Consider the following 18,259-nt stretch of genomic DNA (forward strand, 5'->3'; position numbering starts at 1 on the left):
TCATTCGTTATTTACATGGTGTTTCCATCATCGGTATATTTGCTAACTAGCCATTAAACTGCCCATCGTATTAAAACCTACACGGCGTTACCATCTTCAGTTACCGAATTATTGTATTTATGTACACATAAAATCTAGGTTAAAAATATATAGCTTATGTCTCCCTGAGCTTTTATTAGAATATGTGTAGAAACCTGACGTAAATCGATCGGGAACTTTCCGATATTTTTGATAACAACGTTAGACAACAACTTGTCTTTATACAGGCGTAGTAGTGTAGAAGACATTGTAATTGAAACTTCCTGGCAGATTAAATCTGTGTGCCCGACCGAGACTCGAACTCGGGACCTTTGCCTTTTGCGGGCAAGTGCTCTACCAACTGAGCTACCGAAACACGACTCACACCCGGTACTCACAGCTTTACTTCTGCCAGTATCTCGTCTCTTACCTTACAAACATTACAGAAGCTCTCCTGCGAACCTTGCAGAACTAGCACTCCTGAAAGAAAGGATATAGCGGAGACATGGCTTAGCCACAGCCTGGGGGATGTTTCCAGAATGAAATTTTCACTCTGCAGTGGAGTTTGAGCTGATATGAAACTTCCTGGCAGATTAAAAATGTGTGCTCGACCGAGACTCGAATTCTGCAAGATTCGCAGGAGAGCTTCTGTAAAGTTTGGAAGGTAGGAGACGATATACTGGCAGAAGTAAAGCTGTGAGTACCGGGTGTGAGTCGTGCTTCGGTAGCTCAATTGGTAGAGCACTTGCCCGCGAAAGGCAAAGGTCACGAGTTCGAGTCTCGGTCGACACACAGTTTTAATCTGCCAGGAAGTTTCATATCAGCGCACACTCCGCTGCAGAGTGAAAATTTCATTCTCGAGACATTGTAATTATTGTATAAAGTTAACGATTTAGTATTTTGTATCAAATGATTATGTTATGGGAACAGGCGTACCGCATGATGTGACGTAGGTGATCTAGCATTCAGTTTCAGAACCTACCCGGATGACACAGGCCATGTAGTAACCTTTGAAGTTAGTGTACGCCACTGCAGTGTCGCAGCAAACTGAGACGATCGGATGAGACTGTGTAAGTCTCTCATGGAACCAGGAGTCTCCATCTACGCCTCTCTCACAGCGCTCCACTTCCTCTGCCAGTTCGCCCATAGTCTCACTACCGCGAACTAAGAGCGTTCCTCTACATCGTCTCTCCATGGCCGCTGCCTGCAGACTCCCATAAACGACAGTCTGGAAAGCAGCCCCGAGATATCTGTCAAAATAACAGGTATTACATCATTATACCATTTCTCATATTTTATGAGATCACCATTAACATGTGACACTCATGTCTTCACTTCGTGAGACACTGCATAGAGGTTTGGAATTTAATCCAGGACATTGGTTCAGAGACATGGTCGGGAAGATTACGCCACCACTTCTCCTCCTCTAGCTGGACAAATATTAGCAATGAAATATTCATCCACCACCAGGATTCGAAGCGGTGCACCTCCGCATCCAGTGTTATTGCACTGACGTGCGTTAGCAGCCTCGGCTATGGAGCCTGGAACGGACCAATACAGCTGACACCGCAAGGAAAAACCATCCAACAGCAAGAATCACATAAAACATTCCTCTATTTAAGACGGTTTCAACAGACTTTGCTGTCATCTTCACGTCATAAAATCTTGTTGTTGTAAAACATGTTCATTTTACGCTGAACCTCACGCAAAAGATGTCATACAGATAAAAATCACCTTTTATAATATATTCATTTATATCCACTAAACACCTTATGCGTGAGGTTCAGCGCAAAATGAACATTTTGTACTACAACAATATGTTGAGACTTGAAGATCACAACAAAGTCTGTTGAACCCTGTTGTCTTAAATAAAGAACTATTTTATGCGAGTCTGCCTGTTGAATGTTTTTTACAGTTAAGACATATCGCCCTTCTGTACTCTCAAAATGAGAAAATTCAAACAACTAACATCATTTTAGAGTAAGATTCTAGAATCTATACCGTGTTAGAACGTCACGCAATACCACGAAGGGAAAGATCTATTACCAAACAATCTGTAAGGATTCAGAAAATACCGTAAGATGTACCATGAAGTCCGGTAAATAGTTAATGATATGATTTAGGTACTGTTTCATTACCAAAAATACCAATCAGCTTGAAAGGTTACTACTAATTTTGAGATTGTGAAGGCTAAGAAAGTCGTAGAAGGAGACCAAGAGATGAATACAGTATGCAGATTCAGAAGGATGTAAGTTGCAGCAGTTATTTGGAGACGAAGACACTTGCACTATCATAGAGTAACTGGAGATCTTCATCAAACCAGTCTTTGGAGTGAAGACCACAACAATAACAACAAAATCGACAGATGTAAAGGTAATTTTCGGTGTACTCCAAGGAAGTGTGACAGGACCGTTACTGTTTACAATATGTATATATACGTGACCTGGCAGAAAGATTAGGATGCTCTCTAAGGCAGTTCACAGATTATGCGGTTGTCTGTAACAAAGTAGCAACGCCAGAAAATAGGAACGATTTGCAGAATGAACACAGACAATTGATAAATGGTGGAGGCTCTGTCAGTTGACCCTGAACGTAAATAAATGTAACATTCGGCATACGTAGGAAAATAAATGCACTACTTTATGGCTACACTACTGATGACAAACCACTGGAAACAATATCTGCAGTAAAATATTTAGAAATAATTGTCCGAAGCGATCTTAAGTGGAATGACCATATAAAAGAAATAGTGGGAAAAGCAGATGACAGATTCATAGGAAGAATCTTAAGGAAATGTAACTGATCCACGAAGGCAGTGATTTATAAGACGCTTTTTCGACGCATTCTTGAATATTGCTCATCTATCTTGGACTCCTGCTAGATAGCACTGATAGAAGAGTGAGAGAAGCTCCAACGAAGAGCAGTACGTTTCGTCACTGGATCGTTTAGTCGCCACGAGAGCGTTACGTAGATACTCAACAAACTCTACTGGCAGACGTTACAAGAGAGACGTTGTGCATCACGGAGAGATTTACTATTGAAATTTGGAGAGAGCACATTTCGGGAAGAGTCGGACAACATATTTCTTCCCCCTACATACATACGTCTCGCTAAATTACCATGGGTAGACAATTCGAGATATTAAAGTCAATACAGATGCTTACCGACAGTCAGTTGCCACAAGCTATTCGCGAGTGAAATGGGGTTGGAGGGCTCAGTTGGTGGCACAAAAAGTACCCTCCGACTCACACCATTATGTGGCTTGCAGGATGTGAGGTAGATGTAGATGTGAAATAACAACATCCATCAAGTGTTTCATAATATCACCGACTTGTACGTTGCTATTCTGTATGTGTTTTGGTCGCAGGAAGTAAGATCTATATTTACGTCATTGGTATTGAAGTCTCCTATCGACATGGTTCTTTAATTCGTGTGAACAAAAGATCAGATGTGTTTCATAAAACGTTAGGGCATTACATTATTATTATTATTATTATTATTATTGACTGTTATTGTAGAACTATCGTTTATTTGAACTGTATTACGTAGTATTTGTGGTATTTTTTTCCTGTATGCTGGCTGAGATCTGGGAACAGCTGTCGGCTAAACTTCGCTTGAATAGTTCATTTCATTGCATTTTATTAAGAGGCCAAGTGCATACACGAAGTACAATGAAAAAAAAAGCTATTGTCGTGTTTCTTTGGAAATCCATCAACAGCTGTATGGGTGTCATTTCACTTCCATGCATGAAAAAAAAAATAAAACAAGTGTTTATCACTGTGGTTAATGGAGTAATAATAATTGCTTGACAACTTCGACCAGAAGTTGATTTAGTTGAAATTTATCGAAAATACAACATGCAACTTGTAACCGTCCGCTTAAATTGTTAGAAGCTTAGTCAGTCGGTGTCGTAATTTTGAAACGAGAGTTGGTATGAATGTCGCGTAATAAATATTTCGCATGAAGCGCAGTTGCAACACAGGCAAAGGTCAATTGTGGTAACTAAGCTACTGAACATTAAACGTGATGATATTAAGGAATACACCCTACTGACTACAGAAAATACGAGGGCACGTCCATTCGCGAGTGAGTGGTTCAAAATAACAAAGGTAACGTGCTTGCCTCTCACGCAAGTCGGCCAGCGTTTGATTCCCGGGAGATTTTCTCCGTTCGTGAACTGGGTGATGTGTTGTTGTCATTATCATTTCATCGACATTATCGACGTGTAAGTCGTCCAATGTGACGTCGAATGATATAAGATTTGCACCTGGCGGCTAAACTTCGCCGATGGGGCCTCCCGGCCAAAGATGCCATACGGTCATTTCATTTTTTACAATTAATACTGTGAAGAAAATGGGTCATAATTATAGTTACGTTGGTACATACTCAAATGTATGCGAACACACGGTCAGGAGAGAGGCACGTACGTTCTAAGTACTATCATTCCCCGTGGCCTAGCAAAAAAGAATTATGATTAAAATCCATTTATTCATCTAAGGAAGAAAGTTATCGGACTTCGTAATTAAATGAAAAGAAAGACTACAGGTTCTGAATGTTGCGGCAAATAGTCCATGACCTAAATCTTGAAACTGACATTGGCGGCCACGAAGGGAAAGAGATGAATACATTCACGTACTTCTATTGTGGAGCAGCGCCGTCGTGAAGATCGTCGCCTCCTTCTAAATTTTCCATACAAAAGTAAAATAATAACTTCCTGAGTTACAGGAGTTGTGATCCATCGTATCGTAAGTCAGAAAATCATATTGTCTATGATTTGCTTTTATTGTATAACACAATTTCGCTTTAAAATTAGACAGCACGTCTTATCGCCAGGACATGAGAACAACGAAAGGAAACTAATTCTAAAACTAATGAGCAAAGAGCGTAAATCTTCTTTTGTCCATCACTCATAAATACTTTTCACATTAATCTTTAGTATGAGAGACGAATAACTATCTATACATTTATCAATAAGAAAAAATTATTAAGTTCCTTTATACACTGGTCCGATAAACATTACGATCACGTAAGTTAACTAAAGCATAGAGTGAGTTTATCAGTGGACAAGATTGTAATGTGATGAAAAGTATATCTTACAGACAGACTGAAACTACTGTGATAAGATATTTGATGAATTTCTTTTATTTTTAGTGAAGTTGTAAAAGCGACTCTTGACTGATGGTCTTGAATGTCTAACTCAAAGGTTGTCGATGATCGTTAGGGCAGAAGCGATAAACAGTGAAGATTCCGACTATAAGTGAAAGTATTATTCAAGCGTTTCTTTCCCTTCCTATAGCTTTTTGTGTGCTGAATGAGCCAAACTTCCATTATTACGAAATGTTAAGAACAAAAACTGATACTAGATATTGAAAAAGTAGAACTGCTACGTCACAAGTGTCAAAAACTCCTGTTACGTACAGCCCAAGTAATTTAGAGGTTTCACGAATGATCGTCTACCATGAATCATAGTAACAATAATGCAGAGCTCTATGTCTGGTACATGGTGTGGGTTCCTGTAGTCATGTCCTAGTTCATGAACCACGGGCAACGTATGAGTGGCCAAGTAAGTGGTCCCGACAGTCGGGATACCAGTTACTTTGGAATAAGGCTGGGCATCTCGGACATATTCTGAGTCGTGGTCACCTTTGTGCTCATACTGCAAAGACTACCAAATCCACCGGTTAGTCCCTCAACCGTTAGGGGTAAAACTCAATGGGACTTGGGGCAAGTAAGGCTAGCAACCTGCTTCCCCGATACTTTAAATATGATGCTGGTAACAATCAGAGCAAAATGCCTCGGACCTTTGGAGGTGACGGAGTCCCACCTCTAACTGACAAACCAGGGGACTCCTAAGATCCGACTTGGCAAACAAATGGTAATGAGATGGGGAGCTATTAATATCAGTGGGGGCTACTCAGGGACGAAGGTAGAGCTGGCAGAGGATGCAAGTAAGATGGGGCTGCACATTTTAGCTGTTAGTGACATTCGGGTAAGGGGTAAGAAAGAAGAGGAAGTTGGAGAATACAAGGTCTACCTGTCAGGAGTCAAAGCAAGAATAGCACAATGGGGTGTAGGGCTTTACATCAGGAAAGAAATGGAACCCAGCGTAGTTGCAGTAAGGTATGTAAACGAACGACTGATGTGGATAGATTTGACAGTGTCTAGCAAGAAAATTAGGATTGTGTCAGTATATTCGCATTGTGAAGGGACAGATCAAGATAAGATGGATAGTTTTTATGAGGCACTCAGTGATGTAGTTGTTAGAGTAAAGGACAAGGACAGTGTTCTGCTCAGGGGTGATTTTAATGCCAGGATTGGAAATCGAACAGAAGGGTATGAAAAGGTTATGGGTAAATTTGCAGAGGATATGAAGGCCAACAGGAACGGGAAACAACTCTTGGATTTCTGTGCCAGTATGGGCTTAGTAATCACAAACTCCTTTTTTAAACATAAGAACATTCACCGGTATACTTGGGAAGGCAGAGGAACCAGATCTGTCATTGACTATATAATAACAGATCACGAATTCAGGAAGGCTGTGAGGGACACACGTGTATTCAGGGGATTCTTTGATGACACTGATCATTATTTAATCTGCAGTGAAATTGGGATTGTGAGGCCGAAAGTGCAGGAGGTCAGGTCCATATGTAGGAGGATAAGAGTGGAGAAACTTCAGGATAAGTAAATGAGGTACAAGGACATAACAGCAATCTCAGAAAGGTACCAGTTAGTTGAATGTAGTCAATGACAGTGATTGGAAAAGGAATGAACAATGTACAGTGACACAGTACTAGAAGTGGCTAAAGAATGTCTGGGAACAGTAGTGTGTAAAAGTAGGATGAAGCAAACAGTTTGGTGGAATGACACAGTCAAGGAAGCCTGTAAAAGGGAAAAGAAGGCGTATCAAAAATAGCTACATACTAGAACTCAGGTAGACAGAGAATGTTACGTTGCAGAAAGAAACAAGGCCAAACAGATAATTGCAGCATCCAAGAAGAAATCTTGGGAAGACTTTGGTAACAGGTTGGAGACTATGGGTCAAGCTGCTGGAAAACCATTCTGGAGTGTAATTAGCAGTCTTCGAAAGGGAGGTAAGAAGGAAATGACAAGTATTTTGGACAGGTCAGGAAAACTGCTGGTGAATCCAGTGGATGCCTTGGGCAGATGGAGTGAATATTTTGAAGAGTTGCTCAGTGTAGGTGAAAATACGATCAGCAATGTTTCAGATTTCGAGATAGAATGGGAGGATAGGAATGATGATGGAATTAGGATCACATTTGAGGAAGTGGAGAAAATGGTCAATAGATTGCAGTGCAATAAAGTAGCTGGGGTGGATGAAATTAAGTCGGAACTCATCAAATACAGTGGAACGTCAGGTCTTAAATGGCTACACAGGATAATTGAAATGGCCTGGGAGTCGGGACAGGTTCCATCAGACTGGACAAAAGCAGTAATCACACCAATCTTTAAACATGGAAACAGAAAAGACTGTAACAGCTACAGAGATATCTCTTTAATCAGCGTTGTGGGTAAAATCTTCCCAGGTATTGTTGAAAGAAAAGTGCGAGTATTAGTTGAGGACCAATTGGATGAAAATCAGTGTGGGTTTAGGCCTCTTAGAGGTTGTCGGGACCAGACCTTTAGTTTACGGCAAATAATGGAGAAGTGTTATGAGTGGAACAGGGAATTGTATCTATGCTTTATAGATCTAGAAAAGGCATATGACCGGGTTCCTAGGAGGAAGTTATTATCTGTTCTGCAAGATTATGGAATAGGTGGCAAACTTTTGCAAGCAATTAAAGGTCTTTACATGGAAAGTCAGGCAGAGTTGACTGTAAATTGAGTTCATGGTTCAGAGTAGTTTCAGGGGTAAGACAAGGCTGCAACCTGTCTCCACTGTTGTTCGTATTATTTGTGGATCATATGTTGAAAACAATAGACTGGCTGGGTGAGATCAAGATATGTGAAAACAAAATAAGCAGTCTTGCATATGTGGATGACTTAGTTGTGATGGCAGATTCGATTGAAAGTTTGCAAAGTAATATTTCAGAGCTTGGTCAGAAATGTAAGGACTATGGTATGAAGATGAGCATCTCCAAAACGAAAGTAATGTCAGTGGGAAAGAAATACAAACGTATTGAGTGCCAAATAGGAGGAACAAAGTTAGAACAGATGGACAGTTTCAATTACTTAGGATGCATATTCTCAAAGGATGGCAACATAGTGAAAGAACTGGAAGCGAGGTGTAGCAAAGCTAATGCAGTGAGCGCTCAGCTACGATCTACTCTCTTCTGCAAGAAGGATGTCAGTACCAAGACTAAGTTATCTGTGCACCGTTCAATCTTTCGTCCAACTTTGTTGTATGGGAGCGAAAGCTGGGTGGATTCTGGTTACCTTATCAACAAGGCTGAGGTTACGGATATGAAAGTAGCTAGGATGATAGCAGGTACTAGCAGATGGGAACAATGGCAGGAGGGTGTCCAAAATGAGGAAATTGAAGAAAAACTGGGAATGAACTCTATAGATGTAGCAGTCAGGGCGAACAGGCTTAGATGGTGGGGTCATGTTACATGCATGGGAGAAGCAACGTTACCCAAGAGTCTCATGGGTTCAGCAGTAGAGGGTAGGAGGAGTCGGGGCAGACCAAGGAGAAGGTACCTGGATTCGGTTAAGAATGATTTTGAAGTAATAGTTTTAACTTCAGAAGTGGCACCAATGTTAGCACTGAATAGGGGATCATGGAGGAATTTTATAAGGGGGCTATGCTCCAGACTGAACGCTGAAAGTCATAATCAGTCTTAAATGATGATGATGATGATGATGATATGTCTGATAGAAGGATTTAATTAAGAATGTAATTACATTTCCAACAGATCAAAAGCAACTTGCATTTCATAATCTACCATCATTCCTGTCAGCGAATTAAATGCTAATAAAGAAGCCTCGTGAGGAAGACAATAAATTGGTAGTCAATATTATATATATATATATATATATATATATATATATATATATATATATATATATATATATAGGTACCAGTTTATTATCTGCTGCCAGGATGTGGAACTCTGGTCTCATAGTACATAAAACGGCAGCGTCCCTGCGGATTCCAGTCGACTTCACCGTCCTGAGTGTCGAAACCTGGTAAAACATTTCACTTGATATATTCATCATGGAGGATTAACTACCAAGTTCATACTACTATCAGTATGTCATGGACTAGAACAGTGACTGATGCAGGATGTTATTGAATCAACGCAACATTGCAATATTTCATTAAGAGATACTTACAAATACACAGTAACTGCTCCCTTCACGTAACCCACGAATTTTAACTATGTTGTTTGTGGTTTTGTTCCTGCAAAATGGCAAGAGAAAATTAAATTCTTCAATGGTATTTCTCGCGCTTTGTGTGTTTAATGTGTACATCCTGCAGGAAACTGACAGTCATTTGCAGCACTGCTGCTGAAATCCATTATCTGTTACACTGTAAATGCGTCTGTATTGACAAAATAAATCAAACGTTGCAACCAAAATGCAAATAATTTTTCTAGAAACTAGATTTTTAATGAACTGCTGAATTTAGTATAGTACTGCAGCAAGAGTCACTCTGTTATTAAGTGGCTACATAAATGACATTAGGCAATGATTCACTTTACATATCAAGTACGAGTCCGTAAAGACGTATTCCGTGACTTAGATGCACGTGACGCTTCACATTTTAATATCAGTTTAAGATCAGTTAAATAAAAACTTGCTTTGTTCAAACTTAATATTTAACGCTAGTGGCATATCTAAGAAAACGATGTCAAACTTATTCCAAAGAATCCGAAGTGTTTACAACCCTTGATTTTACGAATTACTCATATTTGAAGCTTTGGATAATACAGTGCGTAGCTTGTTGTTTTCTGCTCCATCTCACGTCGTACTTTTGCACGACAGTGGAATGTATTAGTAAAGCGTAATTGAAATGTGCAGAATCGATTTTCTGATCAACCTGCCAGTTTCTGGATAACAGGTGTTTCGTGAAACGATACAACTGATCTGTCACCTTGTTTTTAGTAGTTTCCGAATAGTTCAGCTTTTCCTCCTCTTGACATATGTGACATACAGTGTAACTGGTTTTCGCATTGTAGTGACACTTAGTGACCGCCAAGTAATCGCCGGCACCCGGATCTGGATATCGTTGTCTACTTCAGGTACAGGTTTCTCATCTACGACTGTAGTAAGTAAGTGTCATGAACTTTAGAGTACTTGATTTTCGCAGTTATTTTAAGATTTAATAAGAGGCAGAAGATATCCCCCATGGAACACAGAACAGGTTTGGCCAGTCTTGCAGTAGTGACGATACAAGAATGCCTGATTTGAATTAATGCAAAATCGACAAAAGTGACAATGTTTTGCTGGAACTCGAAACGTAGCGCAGACTTCAATGCAAGATGCCTTTAGTTGTTTCCAAAATGAAACTCTGTCTCGAAATCTGACAGAAAATCCAAAGAGATAATGGTTGCATATAATGTACTCAAGCGGCTACTCACAATTAATACCATCACTGAATGATACCACTGGTAATCTTATTAACGACAGAAGCACTAAACAGGAGTTACTAACCACAGTTTTTAAAAATCCCATCACTTAATAAGATGCAGGAAATATTTTTGAATTCTATGAATTCGAATCAGTAACAGCTGTCAAAATGAGTAACTTAAAATAGACATCCTCGATGTAACGAACTACTTGAATCACTTAATAAAGGCAAATCGTTCAGTGTAGATTGTGTACCAATTAAATTCTTCTAAATAATTGGTTATGAACTGTAGATTGAAACTGAAGAAACTGCAAAAGGGTGGGAATTTAATGAGATGGGACTTGGGATAAAATGAAAGAACCAGAGGTTGTAGAGAGAATCAGGGAGAGCACTAGGGAACGATTGACAGGAATGGGGGAAAGAAATACAGTAGAAGAAGAATGGGATGAAGTAGTGAAGGCAGCAGAGGATCAAGTAGGTAAGAAGACGAGGGCTTTTAGAAATCCTTGGATAACGGAAGAAATATTGAATTTAATTGATGAAAGGAGAAAATATAAAAATGCAGTAAATGAAGCAGGCAAAAAGGAATACAAACGTCTCAAAAATGAGATCGACAGGAAGTGCAAAATAGCTAATCAGGGATGGCTAGAGGGCAAATGTAAGGATGTAGAGGCTTATCTCACTAGGGGTAAGATAGATACTGCCTACAGGAAAATTAAAGAGACCTTTGGGGAAAAGAGAACCACTGGTATGAATATAAAGAACACAGTTCTAAGCAATGAAGGGAAAGCAGAAAGGTGGTAGGAGTATATAGATGGTGTATACAAGGGCGATGTACTTGAGGATGATATTATGGAAATGGAAGAGGATGTAGATGAAGATGAAATGGGAGATATGATTGTGCGTGAAGAGTTTGACAGAGCACTGAAAGAACTGAGTCGAACCAAGGCCCCGGGAGTAGACAACACTCCATTAAAACTACTGGCAGCCTTGGGAGAGCCTGTCCTGACAAAACTCTACCATCTCGTGAGCAAGATGTATGAGACCTGCAAAATACTCTCAGACTTCAAGAAGAATGTAATAATTCCAGTCCCAAAGAAAGCAGGTGCTGACAGATATGAAAATTACTGAACTAATGTCACGACTGGAGAATACTAACGCGAATTCCTTACAGACGAGTGGAATAACTAGCAGAAACTGACCTCGGGGATGATCAGTTTGGATTCCATAGACATATCGGAACACGTGAGGCAATACTGACCCTACGATTTATATTAGAAGGTAGATTAATGAAAGGCAAACCTACATTTATAGCATTTGTAGACTTAGAGAAATATTTTGACAATGTTGACTGGAATACTCTCTTTCAAATTCTGAAGGTGGCAGGGGGAAAATTCAGGGAGCAAAAGGCTATTTACAATTTGTACAGAAACCAGGTGGCAGTTATAAGAGTCGTGGGACATGAAAGAGAAGCAGTGGTTGGGAATGGAGTGAGACAGGACTGTAGCCTCTCCCCGATGTTATTCAATCTGTGTATTGATCATGCAGTGAAGAAAACAACAGAAAAATTCGGAGTGGGTATTAAAATCCACGGAGAAGAAATAAAAACTTTGAGGTTCGCCGATGACATTGTAATTCTGTCAGAGACAGCAAAGGACCTGGAAGAGCAGTTGAACGTAATGGATAGTGTCTTGAAAGGGGGATCAACAAAAGCAAAACGAGGATAATGGAATGTAGTCGAATTAAGTCGGGTGATTCTGAAGGAATTAGATTAGAAAATGAGTCACTTAAAGTAGTAAAGGAGTTTTGCTATTTGGGGAGCAAATTAATTGATGATGATAGAAGTAGAGAGGATATAAAATGCAGACTGGCAATGGCAAGGAAAGCGATTCTGAACAAGAGAAATTTGTTAATGCAGACTGGCAATGGCAAGGAAAGCGATTCTGAAGAAGAGAAACTTGTTAAGATCGAGTATAGATTTAAGTGCCAGGAAGTCGTTTCTTAAAGTATTTGTGTGGAGTGTAGCCACATATGGAAGTGAAACATGGACGATAAATAGTTTGGACCAGAAGAGAATAGAAGGTTTCGAAATGTGGTGCTACAGAAGAATAATGGGTAGATCACATAACTAATGAGGAGGTACTGAATAGGATTGAGAGAATACACGTTTGTGGCACAACTTGACTAGAAGGTGGGATCGGTTGGTAGGATATGTTCTGAGGCATCAAGGGATCAGCAATTTAGTATTGGAGGGCAGCATGGAGAGTAAAAATCGTGGAGGGAGACCAAGACATGAATACACTAAGCAGATTCAGAAGGATGGCGGTTGCAATAGGTACTGGGAGATGAAGAAGCTTGTAAAGGATAGAGTAGAATGGAGAGCTGCATCAAACCAGTCTCAGGATTGAAGACCAGAGCAGCAAATAGTTAACAACTGCTTCCTCTACAAATGAGCCGTAGCTAAAGACTGGGAAGTTGTACAGATCATGCCAACACACAAGAACGGAAACAGAAGAAATCCTCTACATCTAAATCTACGAGATTACTCCGCTATTCAAAATAAAGTGCCTGGCAGAGGGTTCAATGAACCACCTTCAAGCTGTTTCTCTACAGTTCCACTCTTGAAAAGCGTGCGGGAAAAACGAGCACTTAAATTTTTCTGTGAGATCCCTGATTACTCTTATTTAATCGTGATGATCATTTCTCCCTGTGTAGGTGGGTGCCAACAGAACGTTTTCACAATCGGAGGAGAAAACTGGTGATTGAAATTTCATGAGAAGATCGCAACGAAAAACGCCTTTGTTTTAATGATTGTCACTGCACTTCACGTATCTTGTCTCTGGCACTATCTCCCCTATTTCCCCTATGAGACATATAACCACATATCACTGATATCAGTTTTTAGTTAAAATTTTCTAACACATACTCTGATAGCACATTATGAAATCCTTCGAAGGAAACGATCTACTGACACATAGCCGAAAGGAATTCAGAAAATACCGTTTTTGTGAAATATAGCTGAGCCCTTACTGACACAAATCAATGAGTGCTATCGACAGGCGATTCAAAGTTGGTCACATATTCCTAAATTTGCATAAGGCGTGCGAACGTCGAAATGGCAGATGTTGAGAAGATATGCGAAAGACCTTGCTCCCATTCAAGCAGTAATTTATCGTAGATCGCTTGAGCAACGAAAGATACCTAACGACTGGTCAAAAGTGCACGTCATGCACTTAATCTCAAAGCAACCCTTCAGCCCAGCATCCGCAATTATTTGTTAGACATAGTCAAATCTCTGCTTCCTCTACAGTTTTTACCCTCGACAGCTTGCTCAAATATCATGAAAGTGATTTCTTGATAATTTAACACACGCATATCAACATGGCCGTCCTTCTTTTCAATATTTTCCCCGTTTTCCTCTCCTAAGCTGTTATTTACATAACTCTCTCATTTAATGTCTTATTAGTCTACCTAATTTATTGATTGAACAGAAGCGACGAGAGACTATGCATCTGTCCTGTATTATATCACTTTCTAGCCTGAGCACTTCGCACTTGGTCTTTACTTATTATTCCCTTTTGATTCTTGTACACATTGTTCATTACCCATCTTCCTCAATAGCATACACTTCTGTACCCGGGAAATTCTAACATCTTTATCCGCTGTCAAATTTTTTTTCTAGGTCTGCAGATCCCAAGACCATGTTATGTTTCCACTGTCAAGGGCAATTTGGTAAGCTCTTCACTGTTGCCTTTACCTTTCCTGAAGACACTCTGAGCGTCATCTAAACGATATTCATTTTTCTTTTCCATTGTTCTGCATATTATTCTTGTCAGAAACGTGGATGCATGAGCTGTTAATAGGTGTTAATTAGATTACGTAGGAGCCCTCGCGCTGATATATTCTTGCTTTCTTCGGAATTATGAAAAGTTTTTTTTTTCTGTAGGTCAGATTTATGTATTTGGATTCACATACACTGAAACCAACTTGAACAGCTTTTGACTGCCATTTACAAACATCGCAACCATTTTACAAAACCGGAGTGAAAGTTAGCTATGCCTTCTCTCTTATTTCCGACGCCTTGTTAAACTCTCTCTACAAAATTGAATCATTTAGCTGTTTCATGTCTACTCCCATTTTCTCTTACTCCACGTCATCAGCCAGTGTCTAATCGTTGTGGAGTCCAGCTACCTGCTACGTTCTTTGCACCCTTTGCCTTTGCACTTTGCCTCTTGTACCTTTGCTTTTCGTTTCACTGAAGACTGTTTCGATTTTTCTTAATGCTGAACCTGTCCATCCAACGGCCATACTTTTCAATTTTTTTCCACCAGCCATTTAGATATTTTACCGGCCCTTTATATTTATTTCATTCATATGTAGTATATTGTCGTATTCCTCCATTTTCTTGAGTATTTTTCCCCATTCTTTGTCAATCAATTGAAGCTGCTTTGTCACCCATTGTTTCTTCACAGTTGGCTAACATTTCACTACATTTGTTTGTCCAATATCTGGGATTCTCCTTTTTTGAGCCGTCCAATCCTCATCAACTGGACTGTGTCTCATTTTGCCATGTTGAACGGTACAGTCAATTTCGCTGCCCTTAGAGATTATTATTAGAGTCGAGCGTCGCAGTCGTGTCACAAGACGGCAGAAAAGGAGGGCACATGATGAACCTGAGAGCTGCAGTGGTCGATTTGGGGACAGGTACGGACGGCGAAGTGATTGGAGTAGCTTCTGAGGCCATTGGCAAGACCACACTGCAAGCCTGCAGTACGTCGCCCAAAGCCGGGTTGGTGCGGTGGCTGAAGTGTCAGTCACGGTGGTTGTTGTTTTTTTGGGGAAGGAGACCAGACACCGAGGTCATCAGTCTCATCGGATTAGGGAAGGACGGGGCAAGGAAGTCGGCCCTGCCCTTTCAATGGAACCATCCCGGCATTTGCCTGGAGCGATTTAGGGAAATCACGGAAAACTTAAATCAGGATGGCTGGACGCGGTATTGAACCGTCGTCCTCCCGAATGCGAGTCTAGTGTGCTAACCACTGCGCCAACTCGCTAGGTCAGTCACGGTGGCCTGGGCCCGAAGTTGTTGGAGTATGGGCTGAGCAGTCAGAAGCAGAGCTCTCTAGAAGCTTACGTGGGCTGGATGAAAGCCAGACGAGATGACGGTTGGGACGGGCAAGGCTACCGTGTTGACGACAACCTGGTACAGCAGTTGCTGTCTTTTCCAGTCTGACGCACAGCAGTCCCAGTGCATGTCAAGGAACGACTTCTGAATGATACAGGGAGCACTATGTGAATGCTTTCGCAACTGATGGTGGCATCCTGCAGGTCTTGGTACTGAAGCGGTGCACTGTGTTGTATGCAAACGATACACTGAGCGTAGCTGCTTGTAAACAACTGTCTGCATGTGCTGTGTAACCAGCTGGTTATTATTTACAGCATGCAAGGTGTGCGGCAGTGTGTCATAAGCGGCACAGTGGTGGTAATGCAGTAATTACAAGCTGTGAGTGTGACTAAGTGTATTAAGCAGAAATTGGTTTGTCTGTAATTGTTATCATAAACCAGTTGTTTACTCCAGTGATTTTAAGAGTTTATTATGTCGACGATTTTACGTGATTGACTCAGTGGTTCATCCATGTGGATTTAAGACTTTGTTTTGTTATCGCCTTTATTTGAATGAACTGTTACTTTGTAAGAATTTATTGGGACAGAAAGATGGGTACATTGGTAGCATTATGGATAGGTGGGTGTCTTAGTTGTCTGTTGTTGACTGTAACAATAAATCAAGATATAAACAGAGATTATATAACTGATCCCAGATAAGTTTAAGTATTCTCTAGGTTGATAAGGTTTTCACTTATTGTTTCTGGTAGTGGCCAAGTGCCAGATATTTTATATTGGTTACGGCGATGCCCAGTTTTCCGTTGTAAGGCAGCAGTTGGACTTTTCTGTATTTGAATTTCTTAAATTATTGCTATAGGGATAATTGTGGTACTGATTTCTTAGCTCTCCTAAGATTTTTTCAGGCTACAGAAATATATATATGTTGTGTTATTGTAAGTGGATTACTGATCTGTTTTGTGCCATTTGATATTTAGTAAAATAATTGTTAAACTGAGCCCCACATCTGCAGAACCACCCTCTCATCCCCTCCCCCCCCCCCCCCCCACCCGGAACCCCACTCCACCTAAATCCCAGCTCCTACTTGCTGTTTCGGTTATGGAGGTGAGGAATATGCTGGGCAAGGCGTGATTTAGGAACGAGAAGCTCATGTATGAGATGATGGTGTGTGGGCAGTTTCTGGCCAATACAGAGCTAGAGCTGTACCAGGAGCTATGGCAGGCAATGGGTGAGCTACTGCAGTTAATTGAAGTACAGCCCAAGGACCCGAATACTGCCGTAAGTCTTATTTGTTGGGCCCTCTCGGAATTTGAACTAGTGGTGCAATTCTTAAAAGGTGAAATCACCTTCGCATGCCAGGTCCGTATGTTACAAGTATGAACTAGGAATTGCAAAAACAGCGATATCGATCTGTTTAGAGTTAATGGGGAAAAGAATAGATCTTTGTTAAAAGCGTTGAAAGAAAGCTTGACCACATTAAAAATAACAATCGCGGAATTATTATTAGTGATTTAAGTGCAAGGAAGCTGAACCAATTGGATCTGGGTTGTGGAGGAGATGCGTTACGTTGCCATCAAAGAGATGGTTGTTTGGTTTCATGGGTGAGAACTTTTTCTGTAGGGGACTGCCTCAGGTACATGTCTGGTATCATTTTTCACTGCATTGTAGTCGCCATGCATGATGAAACACTCAGGGCCAGTTTGTCAACTTTTCGGTAGGCCTGGGGCAACGTGTTCCCCATTTGCGCTCCAGGCAGTGAAGGCAGGACCAGTGACTAAGATTTCAATATTCATTATTTATGATTATACGTTTTGACCAAGGATTGCAATGTTAAGTATGTATGAATATAATGAAAAGAGACACAACTCGGATAAGGTTATATGATGGCATGGAATTTTGTAGTCATGATTGATTGTGATGGCTTTTATTTCTAGGCAAGACGTTTGTTGCCATCTCGTAGTGGTGCAGGAGGAGGCCGGGGTTTTACAAGAGGAGGGGAGGGAGATTTTGCCATGACGAATGGTGTGGTCGATGTCCATGCCACCAAAGATTCTATCAAGTCGGGATAGCGCTCGTTCTGCAAGAGGATGGATGAGGTGGACACGTGATGGATGCAAGGACCGTCGTTACCAGGCTGACGCAGGCAAAGACAAGGGTAATTAGTCAGATGGAGGGACCGAAACTGGGAACGCCTCCTGAGGCCAGCACTATTGCCAGCTTTGGAGGGGTGGACACATCTGCTGTACGTCGCCAAGGACTGGTTTTGCGTGGCAGTTGATGAGACACTAATGGCGAACTGGGCCTGTGTTATAGGTAGTCAGTTGGTGCAGTGACACAAAGGGTCGTGAGCTGAGTAAAATGAAGAGCGAGGGCCTCCAGATGGTGGTGCATGAATGACTGTTGCTAAAGAAGACAACAGTCATCACAGAAAGGACTACTATGTGGACTATAACTGGTGGAGCATTTGCTTACTTTTCCAGCTGGATGCACAGTAGTCTAGCTGGATGTACAGCAGACCCAGTGAATGTAATGGAGCGGATTCTGTATGATACAACGAGTACTAACCGGTTGATTCATAACTGATCGTAA

The 18,259-nt window shown here is 40.9% G+C and overlaps 1 non-coding gene across 1 annotated transcript; it reads right to left on the bottom strand.

The window, feature by feature from the left end:
- Nucleotides 1-319: 319 nt before the first annotated feature.
- Nucleotides 320-394, bottom strand: Trnal-caa (transfer RNA leucine (anticodon CAA)). The gene has a single exon. It is a non-coding gene; the product is annotated as a tRNA-Leu (tRNA).
- Between the last annotated feature and the right edge of the window lie 17,865 nt (nt 395-18,259).

The sequence above is a fragment of the Schistocerca gregaria genome, chromosome 7, assembly GCF_023897955.1.
Source record: "Schistocerca gregaria isolate iqSchGreg1 chromosome 7, iqSchGreg1.2, whole genome shotgun sequence".
In the NCBI taxonomy this organism is placed as follows: Eukaryota; Metazoa; Arthropoda; class Insecta; order Orthoptera; family Acrididae; genus Schistocerca; species Schistocerca gregaria.